This window comes from Lissotriton vulgaris, chromosome 2_1 (assembly GCF_964263255.1).
Source record: "Lissotriton vulgaris chromosome 2_1, aLisVul1.2, whole genome shotgun sequence".
NCBI lineage: Eukaryota > Metazoa > Chordata > Amphibia > Caudata > Salamandridae > Lissotriton > Lissotriton vulgaris.
Window position 1 is genome coordinate 1,003,712,921 of NC_141687.1, and position 16,432 is coordinate 1,003,729,352.

General features: G+C 42.6%; 1 protein-coding gene across 6 annotated transcripts in view; it reads left to right on the plus strand.

Moving 5' to 3' along the window:
* The window catches only part of COBLL1 (cordon-bleu WH2 repeat protein like 1), an 806,310-nt gene that overhangs the window by 510,556 nt on the left and 279,322 nt on the right, over positions 1-16,432 (plus strand). The window contains exon 1 of one of the 6 annotated variants that reach the window (XM_086956599.1): positions 478-500. The exons of the other annotated variants lie outside the window; for them this stretch is intronic. The gene's annotated coding sequence lies outside the window, so the exon portion shown is untranslated. Of the gene's footprint in view, positions 1-477; positions 501-16,432 lie in introns of those variants that run through there. 6 annotated transcript variants of the gene reach the window in all.

Below are 16,432 nucleotides of genomic sequence, written 5' to 3' on the forward strand. Positions count from 1 at the left end.
TGTAAGTTGGCAGGCCTGCAATTGCTCCAAATTTCCCGATTTCCAGAAAGACTACAGGGCCAGAACAGTGTGCCCCTGGCTCCATACAGCCATATTTACCATGTCACCGTTTCTGTAGTAGCAATGCTTGATTTGTTCAATTTTTAATTGCAAATAATTCTTGGACTAATCTTTTACGCCGAAGGACAGCACGCGTGTATTCTCCATTTTCTTCTTATTTAGTCTTTGAGAAGTTTGGTTTCAGTTTGGGTAACGAGTTTCTGGAATGAACGATGTCTTTTGCCTCTTGCGAGCTACCTGAATTGTTCAAGCCTTTGAGATTGATTGTTGAAATGGTTAACTGCTCAGTTGTGTGCGGACTCCAAAGTTCAAAACTACTTCAAAGTGCTCTCACAGCAGCCTACAGATCGGTCGGTCATGTGAAATTGACTCACATTTTAGTACACAGGAGCGTCTTGTTTGGCGCGGCTTATCTGGAGCCTGCTGTTTTTTATTTAAGGGTAAGTGCCTTTGAACTTTCTTCACTTTTGAGAGAAAGTATGCATGCCTAATGCAGTAGTGCTGCCTGTCACGGCTATTGGACGTTGCCTTCTGGTTGATTCACCAGATGGAAAAAAATAACTGAAGGGAGGGACTCTTGCTCATAGATACACTAGGTGGTTGCAATTTGCTCGCATCAGCGTTTGTTTTGGCACTGCTTACTTGGACATATGCAAATGTTGCATGATTCACAGTGGGCAGAGTAGAGTTAAAGCAGAAATGCAAGAAAAAGAAAGGACAGAATAATAACTCAAATTAAAGTGAAGGCACGCGACTAGGATGTGGTTAATGTGGTTGAGACCGTGTGGCTCCCCAGGGGAAATTGACCCTTCGTTTGTGTTATTTTACGTCTGCAAACTATTGATTTTGAAGACTCAAAGTTACGATTTTTTGTTGTTGTATTTTTAAGTGCTATAATGATAATCAAGTTTGGTTGTAAGAAAATATAATGCCAATCCAACTATTAGACTATCGCTCATATAAAAGGTATATATATATTATGGCGGCAGCGCTGGCTTCATTTGAATAAACTTTCTTGCACCAGCACTCTTTTGGGTCGACTCTTCGTCACTACGGAACTGGCAGGGGTGTTTTCTGTCTGAAAGGTGACGAATTCCGTGGGAAAAAAAAAAAAAAAAATATATATATATATATATATATATATGTATCTTTTTATTAACATCGACTTATAAGCAATCGACAAATCAGTTTAGAATCTTTACAGGCATGACAAATAGAGGCAGTGCCTCTTCACGTTTTACACAGTATGGATCATTCATAAAAGATATTTTAACCGAGCAAACTATAAAATATATACGTCGCTCTCACATGGGCGGGACTATTCACTAGATTATGACTATAACAGAGATACCCCTACTACAGAACTGGAGTTACAGGACAGAAACTACTCCATTCTGATATATCTCAGTGCTATGGTTTCACTTCAGTTACCTTTATTCTCTGCTTGCTCTGTTTTTTTAGATTGTGGCCCTAATAGAGTTCTTGACATAAACTCAATGAATGCTTTGTTAAGGGCCTTTAGTATATCAGTGTCAGATGGAAAGGTGGCAGGTCAGAACAACCACATTTTAAAATGTTTTTTAAATCCTATGAAGTTAGTGCAAGAGCATATATATACAACAGCAGCCTATTTCAATGGTAGGGGGCAAGGTAGGAAAAGGGCTGGCCACCATATTTTGACGTACGGATGGGGTGGGGACATAGTAAAAATTTGTGTTTTGATCTTAGGTTTTTTCCAGAACAGTAGACGGTGAGTCTCTCCTATTCAATTTCAATCTTTATTCGGTTTAAAAAACCTTGTAAGATACAATACATTAAAATCATAACACATCATAGTACATAGTAAATAGCAGCAGTGGGTAAAAATATATCATCACATCTTATTTGTGCAAAGTACGCAAAAGTCATCTAAACTGGGATTAGCTAGATCCTGGTCGGTCCCCTTTCTATAAAGAACACTGATTAGATATACACAATAGTAAAATAATAAATTAAGTATCTGTTTTGTTTAAAAAGTGATATACACCATAACAATAAGACAGGCAGCACTATAACTAACAAACAGTCAATAACATGGTAAAATAGCCCATTACATTTAAGTTTTCTGATTTTTCTTTCTCCTAATCAAGGCAACACATAGGAGAAAACGACTTAGGCTAAACACAATCGGTTGTGCAGTATCTCCTTTGAATATTCTAAGTCCAACCTTAATTTGTCTAAGGCCTAGCCTATTACAAATTGGCTTGAGCCATTTTTTCCTTGCTTTAAGGTATGCTGGGCATATAAATAAAACATGAGACTCATCTTCTTTCACCCCCATTTCACAGAACTCGCATATGTTAGAGCCAGCGACCCTGGTCAGCCCCTTATTACAGTTCCAGCTAGTTGTTCTATCTTTTAATAGCAAAATGCTATAACGGAACTTTAAATATAGGCTTTTAGCCAGTGGAGGGTGAATTTCATCCATGAGGGGCTCTAATTGCATATTCATTTTAATTCCAAATAATTTCGAAGTTAGAGTCCCTGTTCTGGGATTTGCAAGCGCTGAGTCTCTAATATAGTCCCAGTACCTTTGCTTCAAGATGTTTTTTGAACTGTTTGTAAGAGAATCAGGGTCAAACCAAAAATCACTTAACCCTAATTTTTCGAACCATTTTTTGACGTACTCTAGCCATGGCAAGGGCGTAGTATTCTTTATGGCCAATATCTCTTGCAATGCTTCTCTATAATCAGCCAGCTCTTCAGTGGACCATAGACGGACCCAGTAGAGTAGCGGGCGAAGAGAAGCATAATCATCAGTACGCCTAAAATTAAGGTCCCATAATACGGGTGTTAGTGGAGTTGACCCAGGTATCCCTAGAAGTTGCCTGATGAAGGAATTTTCCCTCACTCGGAAGGTATCCTTTAAAGCATAGGCCCAAAGGTCCGCACCATAAAGTGAAGAAGATTGCACTTTATATTTGAATAATTCGATAGCTGGTGAGACCGCTTTGAAATGGCTATTCTTGTGCTTCTTTAAGATTGGTACCTGATTTTGGGTTAGCCTTAGTTTTGAATTCTCCAATTGCGTTTTCCATGTGACATCACTGTCTAAAATAATGCCCAGGTATTTAAAATTAGGGACTTCTTCAATAGGTTCATTGTTTATTTTAAAAACCTTATTAAAACCTTTATGGGGGTTGATTGTCATAACTTTTGTTTTTGAGGAGTTAATTTCTAATTCCTTGTCATGACAATACAAACTAAATGTATTTAAAAGGTTTTGGAGCCCCCTGGGTGTCTGAGAGATTAAAATTGTGTCGTCTGCGAATAGTAGTGCCGGAACGGCTTGCCCACTCAATTTGGGAGAGTCATGCTCGCAGCCCAAAAGAGTATCAGGGATGTCATTGACATATAAAGAAAATAAGGTAGGTGCCATTACGCACCCTTGCCTTACCCCTTTTGCTATTTTTATTTTCTCAGTGACTTCTCCATTCGGTCCCCATCTAACACGTGCATAATTGTTCTCATGGAGTCTAGTTAAAATTTGAAGGATATTTCCAGGGACACCCATTTTGTTTAATGTCTTCCATAGGGCTGCCCTAGGAACCATATCAAAAGCTGCCTTCAAATCAACAAAGGCCACGTATATATGGGAACTCCTTATAATGGTATATTTCCAGACTAAACATAAAAATCTAAAAACCTGGTCAACAGTGCTTATCTTACATCTAAAACCTGCCTGATATTTTGTATAAATAGAGTGCTCTTCAATCCAAGAGGTGAGCCGACCAAGAACCTGTCGTGCAAAAAATTTTTGTAACACGTCAATAAGGCTGATAGGTCAAATCCTTCGCATTACCGACCTATCACCCTTCTTGAACAGAGCCACAATCTCTGCCCCCTTCCAGGTTTCCTGAATAGCAGCTCCTTGAGCAATTTCATTAGATAGTAAATTGATATAAGGAGCCCAGATGTAATTTTCGTGTTTCCAAAGATCACCTGGTATTCTGTCAGGGCCTGGTGCTTTCCCTGACTTAACTGCCTTAATTGCGGGGATAGTTTCTGTTAGAGAGAAAACAAGGGGTGCATCATACGCTACCAAGGGGGCCTGCAAACTATTCCAACCTCCACTCTCACTTGAACTTGTGCAAGAGTATAACATAGTAAAGTGCTCGACCCATGTCTTTTCCTCTAAAAATTTGTCTTTACATTCTGTCACCCCCCTGGTGCCTCTAGCAATGAGGCTCCAGAAAGTGGTCTGATCTTTGCACTTACATGCATCCAGTAAATCGGACCAAACCCTTTCGTCCCACTCTTTCTTGGCCTTTGATAGGATTCTTTAGTACTGTGCTCTCTTAGTTCTCACAATATCCATTGAACCCCCCCTGACCGCTATAATTAGATCTGTCTTGGCTTTCCGGCAGTCCTGGTTATACCAGGTAATCCCGGTTTGTTTACTCTTTTGGGCATTGTGTGATCTTTTTATTGCCCTTGTCAGGATCCCGCCAAGTTGGTTAATTAAATGTTCATGGGATTCTATCAAACTAAGATTTTGGATGACCGTACTGTTACCTAAGAGAGAAGACATATGGCTCACAAATATATTATAGATTTGACTAATGATTTTTGAGTTGTCTAATACTATTGGCCATTTCAGGGATCTGCGGTTATTTGCCACTAGGGGATCTTGTGGCAAGGACATTGTGCTGTTAGCACTTTTGTCAAGGGTTTTAAAAATCTGGGTTTGGACAGATAAAATCAGAGGATAATGGTCGCTTTCCGTGCGATCATCCACTATTAGATCGATGGTCATAGGCCACAGGTTCAGGGAGACTAATAAATAATCTAAGTGGCTGGAGTGTGCCCCTCTAGTAAACGTTGGTCTACTGGGACAGTCTGAGGGCAACCGCCCATTACATGCACGTAAGCCTGATTCTAATGTCAGGTTCAGTAATTGTAAGGCGCTCACTGAGCAAGGTGCTTTGTAATTTGTATCTACTAAGGGAATATTGTTTGCACTGTCCTCATCCTTGTAGATGTCTTCTAGACCTATTATGGGTTCGAAACCTCTATTAAAATCACCGCCTATAATCATTTGTGCATTTTGATCAAATCCCGCCACAAGGCTACTCAGCTGGGTTACAACTGTAGATTCTTTCCATGATCGATGTGGTCTATTATAGATATTGATCACGTAAGTGCTGCGACCCTTGGTATTTTTTAACTCGAGCAATAAAATGTCGGGATTATTAATATCAATTTGCTTTAAGGATAGGCCTCCTGTGATTTTCACCCAGATTGTTAATCCGCCAGAGGGTCTCCCCCCATTTGTGTTTACTGCGGGTATGAAAAAAGATCTATAGTCCACCTTATAGTAGTTTTCAAGCCCCCATGTCTCCTGGAACATAATTAGATCCCCACTCGAAAGGTAATCGTGCCAGGACGGATCTGAAAGTTTTTTTTTCAGACCTGCTATGTTCCAGCAGATGGTTTTTATACTTCCTAGACCCCCTCCTGTTTCTGCTACCTGACAAGGTGGAGTTACCCTAGGTGTCTCTGAATGCAGTTGTTGTGTTGTTGTTTCAACAGGATGTAATGACTGTTGCAAGGTTTTAGTAGGTGCAATCTGCTTTGATTCGACTTCGAGATACAACCTAAGGCATGTGTGGTTTGTACTACATGGCGTTGTCAGGGCCCTTCCCTCAAGTCAGTCGCAGTCAGCTAAACCAGCTAAGGCTTCAAACCTATTTGAAGTGCTAACTCCCCAGTTGTAAGATGGGGCCCGAAGCCCCAACCATTTGTGGGGGCATTCCATCTGGGTGCAGGGGTAATGGGAAAGGGTGGGTTATGATAAGAGCCCAACCATCCTCCATTCAAGTCAGCATTACCTATGGGTGCTGGGGTATTAGGATACAGTACATTCTGCTGCATGCCTGGCCATCCTCCATTATATTTAACATTTCCTGTAGGCCCACAATTATTGGTTATTATACCAGGCCCTCGTCTGCCCATTTGATTCCAATTTTGCCCTGGAGTAGTGTTTTGAAAAATATTGTGGTGATTTGGTAGCCATGGACCTACCCTATTTTGGGGAGCGTAATTCATATCAGGAGCTGGTGGACCCCCTCCCCAACCATGGTCTCTCGTTGGCCAAACTGGCTTCCGGGGTTTTTGATTGTTGGCCTTTTGTGAATCAGTATAGAAAAATTCTAATGTGAGAGGGATTATAGAGCTACTTCTTTTTTGTGGTGGAAGGATATTTGGCAAAATATCCGGAAGAGCAGCTGCAGTCGAAAAGTTTAGTATCACACAGTCGCCCTTCCATTTTTTTTGCTTATTTCCTATCCAACCAACCCTCCTTGCTGTTTTAATTTCATCAGCCAACCGCTGTTCACCCCCCTGTGCTTTCCGCATATTATTTGAGAGCCAGTATAGTGCCTTACTTTTGAGTGATGAGGCTGACTCAGTTTGGTCCGTTGATAGGGTTGGTGTGTTGGCTAGCACTAGCACTAACGGTGCTGCTTCAACTACAAATTGTGTTTGGTTTTCTTCAAAACTAGAGGGCACTGTAGCATGTGTTGAATCAATTAATCGGACAGTTGGGGCTTCTAGTGGCAAGTTGTTAATATTTTGGCCAGAAGTTTGTGGGTATTCTGCAGGAATTACTCCTGGAGGAGTATCATCTGATGTTACCCTGGATTCATTATCTTTCTCTGGGGGATCACTGCCTTTATTAACATTACTTAAGACATTTCCTATTGCATCTGCTAAGACATTTTGTGTGCTTCAAAGTTCCTTTATCTCTGCAGAAAGTTTGTCAATCTTACTAATATGTGGCTTAACAATTGTCTGTATTTTTATTTCTAACAGCTCTCCTATTTTTGACATTAAGTCCTCGTCCAATATGTCCCTCAAATTATTAACCTCCTTGATCTGGCAGGTATTTTTTTCCTTTGGTGGTGATGTGGCCTTGTTTTTTCCAGAACGTGCCCCCCCACGTTTGCTTTGCAGTCTGCGACTGGCTCTAACTGCCCTGGAGGTCTGTTTAGCCGGTGGATCATTCTCCACGTCTTCTTTGTCATTATTTCCTTCAACCTCAATGACAAGCTGTGCATCTGAATCATTTACCGCGTGTTGTTCAGTGTCCCCCACATTCACTGTGCTTACATCAATGTTGACAGTTACTGGGGAAGCTGGTGCATGAGGATCGTTGTTAGAGTCTAGTAACAGGGACTCATTGATTTGCGAGGAGGTGGGTGGGCTCATGGGAGGAAGAATAGGTGATTGGGACAGACCTAACGATTGTCTGCGTTCGCTGTTTATTTTGCTGACCACTTGGACAAGGTAATTTTCCATGGTGTTCTTTGGTATTTCGGATGCCGTATGTAGATTTTTTTTACGCATAATTTTGCAGAGGTGTGTGAAAGTCTTATACCCACTGCTCGAATAATTAACAAAGTATCGCTCCCAAGGTTAAAACAAAAAATCTTACTTCAAAACTTGTGCAGATATCCAGCTGACTCCTTTCCGAATTAGTCAGTATGATTGGCGTTTCCACGTGGGCCCCCTTCTTAACCCGGGCTCCTGGGCGATTCGATAGAAGCTATATGGCCTGCTTACCGACCCTCGTCTGGATGGCCTGGGCTCAAAAGGTGGTCAACCAGCGTCTGGAACACCACTACTTGCTATAGTCACTCACGCAAATAATTTCCTGGTGCACAAGGAAGTAGTGTTAATAGGGTGGCCTAGCCTGGCCGACTTGTGCCGATGAGGGCCGTAGAGGGCCCACCCTTTGCCCGGGCTTCGCCCCGGGCGCTCCCGCGCGCGACTCGCGGGGCGAGAGGCTCTCCTCCCTCTTAAGGGGCGCTCCGATGGTGTCACATTGGTCGCGCCACACCCGCCGGGGCAGCTGGGAATTGTAGTCCCTGCGGCGGTGGTGGCTTGCTGCGACTTTGGTGGCCGTTCTCCTCACGGCGGCGTTAGCACTCCTGCTGCACACTCCCAGGAAGGATGAAGAGCCGTTGCCCTCACGGCAACGTTAGCACTCCTGCAGCGTGCTCCCAGCTATGTTTAAAGAGCCGTTCCCCTCACGGCAGCGGTAATGGCCAATACAGGTATTTCTGACAGAGCAGTTTCAACAATTCTCTTCTCCTGATAGGGAGCCAGTGACGGGCTCTGAGCAAAGGGGCCAACCGCGAGTCTGGTGGCAGTTAGCTGACCAGACTGGAGCAGTGTTCTGGACGACCTGCATTTTGGAGAGAAGAGATTCATTGGATGCTAGTACTATGGCATTTCCCTAGTCAAAATGACTAATTATTAACGCTTTAGTAAGAGTCTTCCTCGAACTCGGTGAAAGCCACTGAAATATTCTCCTGAGGAGGCATATTATTCCAAAGCGGGTATCTCAAACAGGGAGAGAGAGGAGCATCGCCCCACTGCTGGACCAAGCATGAAAACATGTAAAATAAAATGATAATAAAGCAATTAATACAACTGCTTTATTATTTGTAGGAAGGAGTCTCAGCCGAGTCTGGAGAGTGGGGGCATCAGCAGCACAAGGAGTGGTGGGCACAGGGCACCAAGTGCGCATTGGCCAGCCATCTTAGGACGACCAAACCGACATGCACACTTTGATATCTCCAGACTGTTGCTTAGAGATATCAACAAGGCTCAGGAGCACAGGCTCCCATCCGGCGCTGTCCAATCCCAGCACTTCTTTTATGCTGGGTAATACTAGCATGAGAGCAGCGTCTGAATTGGTGCAGGGGAGTCTGGGAGCCTGTGTGTGTAGCTCCAGTGCATCAGGAGTTGAAGAGTGAGGCAAGGCGGCAGGTACTTTTATTATTTTTGTTCTCCGCGCTGCCCCACCTTTTTTCCATGCTAGCGGCCACCACTGATCATAGTTGGATCTAACCTGATCCTTCATAGATTGGTTTTAATCTAGAATGACTCTTAGATTTCTAGTCGTTTTATCAGGAGAAGGCACAGGGCCTAGCTCACGAGGCAACTATTCCTCTGACCAGTATAGCTGAGCTTTTCCAAACAGAAGGATTTCTGTTTTGTCTCCATCTAGCTGAACACAATTAAGGGTCATCCAAGCAGCAATTTTCCTCATACAGACGATGAATCTGTGTTTGACATTTTCCATGTCATGCCTGAAGGTGATGATTACATGGGTGTTCTGCATAGGAATGAATTTCAATACCGCAGGACTTGGGCAAGAGGTGCTACATAGATGTTAAAGAGAGAGGGGCTTAATGAGGAGCCTTTTGTAACCCCCTTTCTTAGGATAAGGATCTCAGATTGAAAGGCAGATGGAAACCATGTGGGTCTTGTCAGTAAGAAAGTCTTTGAACTAGACAAGGGCAGTATCTCGTGGAGATGTTGAATCAGGATGGAATGTGAGACATTATCAATTACTGCCGCTGACAGGTCAAGAAGTAGCAGCATTGCTGGTAATAGGCAAGAATGTGCTTGTTGGTATCTTCTCAATAACATGTATGTGGGATGTTTCTTATGTTCTGGCTTTTCAGTCTCACAGAACTTACTGCGGGTTGTTCGCCAGCAGATACTTGGTTCTACATGGGTTTCTATAGCGCAGATGAAGCCACTAGGGAATCAAAGTGCTGTACAGACGTGCAAGTGACAGAACTGGATCTTACAGAAGCAAAGAACGTTGCTGCAGTTGGTAGTTAAAAAATAACAGAAGGTTACAATATGACTTGGAAGGCAACTTAAAACAAATGATAAAAAATACAGCATGTCTTCCATTGCATGTCAGAGGTTTTGGCAGGGTCTGAGACCAAAACTCAATAGGAGAATCGTATAGTAGGGCACCTGTTTTCCAAGATTGAAGAAACATGCCACTGGAAAAGAAAAAAAACATGTTACCTCCAGCACCTGTCGCCATCTAGTGGTATTAGTCTTGTTAGCAATAATTACGTTAAACTAGTTCTGGGCCTGGAGAATAATGGCTCGCTCTTTTGATGGCCATTTCCAAAATATAGAATTCAGTAGTTTGCAGTGATGTAGCAAATTACTTAGAGACTGGTCAGGGACAATTTAGCAAAGGTAAGAGGCAAGAGAAATCAGAGGGAAAAGTGATGATCGGGAGATGTGGGGTGCTTATGCAATAGATCCAGTGCAACTGCCCTGAGTTTCTAGATTTCTTGGAAAAGTCTTCCCCTCAATTTTGAATGAATTAATGTACAGTAAATGCAATTAATCAATGGCTGTTCGAACTATGGTTAGTTTCAACTCATTTTCTTTTCTAGGGTAGGCTGGCTGAGTTAACCCATGAAAACTAAAGTGTTTTACATAGAAAACTTACATTGTACACATATGCTTAGTGCAAATTGTAGTTCACAAATGCTTTCAGTGTGCAACTTCCACCTACTCTTAATAGGTTGAATCGTTATGAAGCTGATTTTTATTAATTTCATTTATTTATTTAACAAGTAGCAGTTATTATCGTTTTATTCAGAAAGGATAAGCAATAGGACAGGAATTCTTTTCAGTCAAAGAATTATAGATGGATTGCATGTAAGTGAAAAACAAGCATTGACAAAGGCAATCGTTTTTCGTCCTTCTTATGAGGGAAAGGTGCTATTTGCTTTGCCACTGGGTATTTGGTTTGTCATATTTTATAGCAAAAAAGTATCCAGATATCGCTGCCCAGCCATGGACGTGAGTGTGAACACAAGTAGTCATAATGGGATGTTTTTTGTTCATGAAGTATAACAAACCATTCCTAGATGGCTGCCAATGTGACCGGCCATTTTTGTATGATAGTGTTTCAAACTATAACAAAAAAATATTCAGAGATGACAGCTAGTGCATGCCAGTGTGTTCTTGTGCACTTTGGCAATTTCGTAATTTTTTTTGATGTACTGTATTTTTCATTTCCTGTCACAAGATGTCAGATGGGCATTTTAGAACTGTAACTTAAGTATGCAGTAGAATGCCCGCAACCAGAAGCAGGTGGACTTGTAACGGTTTTGCAGCCAGCGAAAATAATTTAAAATGAAGGAAGACATTTCAGTATATTTAGAATCTAATATCCTCGTGCAGTGAAGGTACTGAAAGATTCCAACCACAAGTAGTGGTTGAAAAGACTGCCTTGGTGAACCTCAAATGTGAAAGAAGTCAATTTGCTTCTAGTAAGGTAATTAGGTTTTGCACGTACGCGTATTTCTTTCTCGGCATGTGGATAGTGTTACCAGCGATTGTTAGTTGGAATGTACATTTTCTAGCACCACTTTTGATGGAGTGCACACATTCGTGTTTTGGAGAAAGCTGTTTGAAATGTTGTCCATGATTGTGGTTATGGAGTATTTGTGAAGAACATGAGCATAGGATAGTGAGAGTGGAAAGTGTTTGTAGGCCAGATTGAATTTTGTGAATGATATATTTTGTGCAAGGAGGCATGGTCAGTAGAGAGAGCTTCAGGAATGACTGAGTCTTTCTGGTCAATTCATGCTTCAGTGATGGCTGTGAGGTATGGGAGGTAGGAATGACAATGTTCAGTGATGTTGAAAGTCTTGTGGCAAAGCAACTAGGCATCACATACAAACATCTAATGTTTAAACCCGAAGGTGGTATGGGAGGTGGCTAGTGATGAACCCAGGGTACCAGTGGAAAGCCAATATCTGTTGTGGGTTACAGGGTTTCCATGGCATTGGAAAGTGCGTGTAATTGATGGGACCTTAGGTGTTGCTGATAGCAAGAATAAGAATGGATAGAGCGAGTGGTGTCAATGTTTGTCTTATTACTGGGCCCAGCCAGTGGTTCGGGGGTCGGTGTTGTTAGAAGAAATATTGTCAACAGTATACTGTGTGAACCAAAAACACAACCTAAATCAGAGTCACATTTTCTCCATATTACCGTTAATGTTGTCGGTCAGTCTTTATTTACAATGAATGATGTTGTACTGGTGCAAGCAAATATTCCTCCTTATTGAAAACAAGGTAGATGGGCTAAGTAATCCAGTAATCTTCCCTATTCACCTCTACCACTTGTGTCATCAGAGTGTTCCCTTTCTTCTCAAAGAATTTCTTTCAGGGGAGAGGAGGGTCACAGAATGACAGACATGGTTGCCGGGTGGCCACCTTGGCACCCTACTTCATATGTTAATTTCGCATTGCTGGATATTCTAAATTTAAAATTAAAGGAAAAGGTCCAAAGCGGGTCAGGCAGAAGAGGGAAGTTAATATTTTTCCACTGTCTAAATTCCCCTTTAAAAGCTTAACTCAACAATATTTGTTTTGGCAAAGGTGTCTATGGTTCTCATTTCTAGAAGTGAACACAAATATTTATTTTACTCTGTTAGACCGTGAAATGCAATTTTCAATAGAATGGGACAGCCTTTGGGAGAAGAAACCTAGTAAATGGTCTGAATATCCTGAAAACTTTAACTATCATTTTTTGTAAATTCTTTTTGTTTGGATTTTCCATTGTACATAAAGGTTAGTAATGCTGCATAGTATGTAAATGCACAGGTATGAGCAATAATAGCGGTAACAATAGTCACATTTAAATTTAACAAGCGTTACAAGTATTACACCTGGTAATTGAAGTCCCATTAGAACATTAGAACATTAAATCACATCTTAAAATTCGGCAACAAAAGAAAGTAAACTCGTAGACTAATTGGGAGGGTGTAGGATGGGATTGGAGTCAATTATAGTGAGCAGTGTGAATAATCGTACTGTGAGCAGGGAGGTAGCACAAGATATCGAAGTTGGGGGTTTCAGTGACCAATATCGTAGCTCGCATATGGCCGGGGGGGGCACTTAGCGGATTGGTAAGGAACGGGAAGAGTTGGCTCCATTGGGTCTCGAGTGGCTTCCGTAGAAAGAGTTCGTGAGGTAGAGTCCCCTTTAAGATCTTCCTGAGTGGTGAGGTGTAAGAATAGAACTGAGAAAGAAGTGTGTCCCATTCAGATGGGACTTTTTCGAATGTGACTTGTTTATTCGCAGCGGAGAGCGGTACCCTCCGCGGTTCTCCACTTCCGCAGCGTACCACGCCGTGCCTCCGAAGACGGGGTGGTGGGTGCTTTTCAGTACACTGTAATCATTCTCTTGGCTAATAGTAAAGCTAGGCTCGGAAACCAGTTGCGGACAAAGTGACGTTTTCTAAATTTAAAAATGCCAAGGGTGCATGCTTCCCAGGAGTTAAGGGCAGTGAGTTCTGTGACGTCGTGTAGTGTGGTATGTATACCTTGCAAAATTATTGTTTTTTGTTTAAAGTCTTTATTGCAAGCATTCATATTCTAGTCAAATATTTAAGCATGGTTGCAAATAACAAAAACGTACCAACCCTTATTGCTTTTCTGTGTATTATCAGTCTGTTTCCATGATGTGGTCAGAATCCAAAGAAGTGCTTCTTGAATAACATTTATGAATATATATATATATCCATCACAAAAATCTTGCCTGGAATGAGGGAGCCACAAACAGGAAAATGAAATTTTGCCGCTTTAATGATGATACAAACAGTGAAAAAACAGCTTGCTGCCTCTCAAGTATACTGTCCAGCCCTGACGCGTTTCGTGCTCTCTGCAGCACTTCTTCAAAGGGTTGAGGACTAACTGCAAATGAAACCAGTCCTTAATGCCTGCACTCATCTTTACTTCCTAATCCCCGCCTCAGTGGGCGTGGCCATAACCATGGCCCGATGGTTCTTATAGTGCAGGAGTTTTCCACAAGTGATTTGCCGGTTTCATTCTCGGTGCAAGTGAAATAAAATCCCCAGTGGGTTGTGGGGTCAGTGTCACAGTTCAAACGCCTTCATAAATTACATCACCGGCTTTTCCTTGCTCCTCACGCTGACTCGTCGCTTGGCGCTTCAGCTCGGACTGCAAACTGCAGCTGGGTTCACCTCGTGGCTCAGGCAAGAAGCCACATTAAATCCATCACAAAAAGCTTGCCTGGAATGAGGGAGCCACAAACAGGAAAATTAGATTTTGCCGCTTTAATGATGATGCAAACAGCGAAAAAACAGCTTGCTGCCTCACAAGTATACTGTCCAGCCCTGACGCGTTTCGTGCTCTCTGCAGCACTTCTTCAAAGTGTTGAGGACTTACTGCGAATTAAACCAGTCCTTAATGCCTGCACTCATCTTTACTTCCTAATCCCCGCCTCAGTGGGCGTGGCCATAACCATGGCCCGATGGTTCTTGTAGTGCAGGAGTTTTCCTCAAGTGAGTTGCCTGTTTCATTCTCCCCACTGGGGATTTTATTTCACTTGCACTGAGGACCCGAAGTGCCGTTCAGCTGAGCAGGCAGGGGGCTGAGACCGTGTCGAGAGGTATCAGTGGCTGCGGTAAGGACGCTACCGATACCGTTACAGAATCTTGGCTTACTGGAGAGGGGAGGTGTACGCACGGAACTGACACAAGGTTTGGCAAACGCCAGCAAGGATTCTTTCCAGACATAGGAGTCAGTACCAGTGTGTCGTGTCAGCACAAAATAGTAATCCCATCTAAACAGCAATGTCAGGCGATGCACGTAGAGCCCGGGCGCTCGCCGCACAGGAAATGTTTTCAGATGAATTAGAAACCGAAACCAATATTGCCAGAGAAACCAGTGGGGAACCAAGTGGGGTCGAATCTACCAACATAAGAGATGTCTTCAAGGAACTGGAAAAGCTGAAACGCCATGAGCAATCAAAATGGTGGGAGGCGCGCTCACTTACAAGGTACCTCAATGTTGGGAGAGTACCAAGGGGGCAAAGCATTATGCTAGCCCCCAGCTATGAGGCACCTAATCCTCTTACGATGGCTGAGTTGGGCGAATGTAATCTGGACTCCTCTCGTCGCTTGATGCAAATTTTGGTTAAGTTTGCAGAGATTGACGGGGAGGAGCTCCAGAACAAAATAGACGCCTTGGAGAATGCAATTAAAATACAAGTGGGCGATAAGGAAACTCCCCAAACAACTAAGCTGAGGGAAGACATGCTAACTAGATTGGCCAAAGAAGAGGACAAAATTAAGACCAGGAAAATATATAAATTTAAGAGGGACAGGGATGATTATGCCAACGGGCAAATATTTACATTTGCACGCCGCTATGACAACTTGAGAACGGCTACAGCCAGCAAACGTAGCACAGCCAATACAGGAGCTGCCAAACTATTGACGGATGAATCGTCAGTATACAGCTCGGCCATAGAGAGTGGGTCGGATAATGAAGACATAAGGAGACTGGCCAATATTAAACTGACTCTGGGGAAGAGCTGGACATTTTAAAACAAAGCAGAAAAGATACTCTGAGACCACGATTCCAGGGCAAAGCACGGCAACAAAAACCCAGCGTAGGATGGGCAGGCGCAACGCTGCAAAACAAAGGAGATCCAAGCAAACGGGGATGGTCCGGGGAGGAACCCAAAAGAACCCTCAATGAACAATATTGGTGAGCCGCAAACATGCAATGGGGGAAGGTCTCAGGAAATACAGGAAATGCAATCAAAATCTATAATCAACCTGAGTACCTTAGACCTGACGGCAGCGGAGAAGCAATTATTAAGCTTGGGCCTGAGTTTCTGCACTGAGTCCAATTTCTGCTATACGAGAACTAGGGCAGATGTTTACAATACATACGTAAACTTAAGCTAAAGAAACTGTTCTTGAACAAACCGACGAACATTGGTACGGGGATACCAGAGTCCGGAGTGGGGGCCACAGGACTGGCAGTCAGTGACATTGGTTTATTCCATGATATGTGTCAACTGGGGAATGATGACAACCTGGGGACACAGGAAATAGTGTTATTAAGTGGCCAGACTAAACCAACAACCCAGTTTAAACCCAAATCTAGATATATCCCTTTGGCAGCACATGATGGACTCGATACATTCAGTGAGTCAATGGTGGCGCAAATTAAAAAACTGGCTCACGCAAACAATGATAAGAGTAAAAAATATTCAAGCCAAGAGAGAAAACTGAACCACTTGGTCAAGAAGCTACAAAAAGCAGAACTGGTAATCCGCAATTCTGACAAAGGCGGAAACATAGTCTTATGGTCATTAAAAGACTATTTACAACAAGCATATGGTCAATTGATGACATCCAATGCTACAGAAGGAGTAATCCACTAAAATACAGGACTATGCAGGACAATTTATGTAAACACTCAGTGGCATGGAAGGGACTAGGATTGTTGAGTGGGGATGACTTTAAATTTATCAAAAAAGATCACCCTCTAGTCCCTTACATCTATTTTATACCCAAGGTCCACAAGAGCCTTACCGCACCGCTAGGAAGACCGATAATTGCTGCCTGCGGGGGACCTCTAGAGAACCTCTCAAAATACATTGATTATTTTCTGCAAACGCATATGAAATCCTTAGACTCATATGTTCAGGATGCAAATGACTTTTTGAGCAAAATAGAA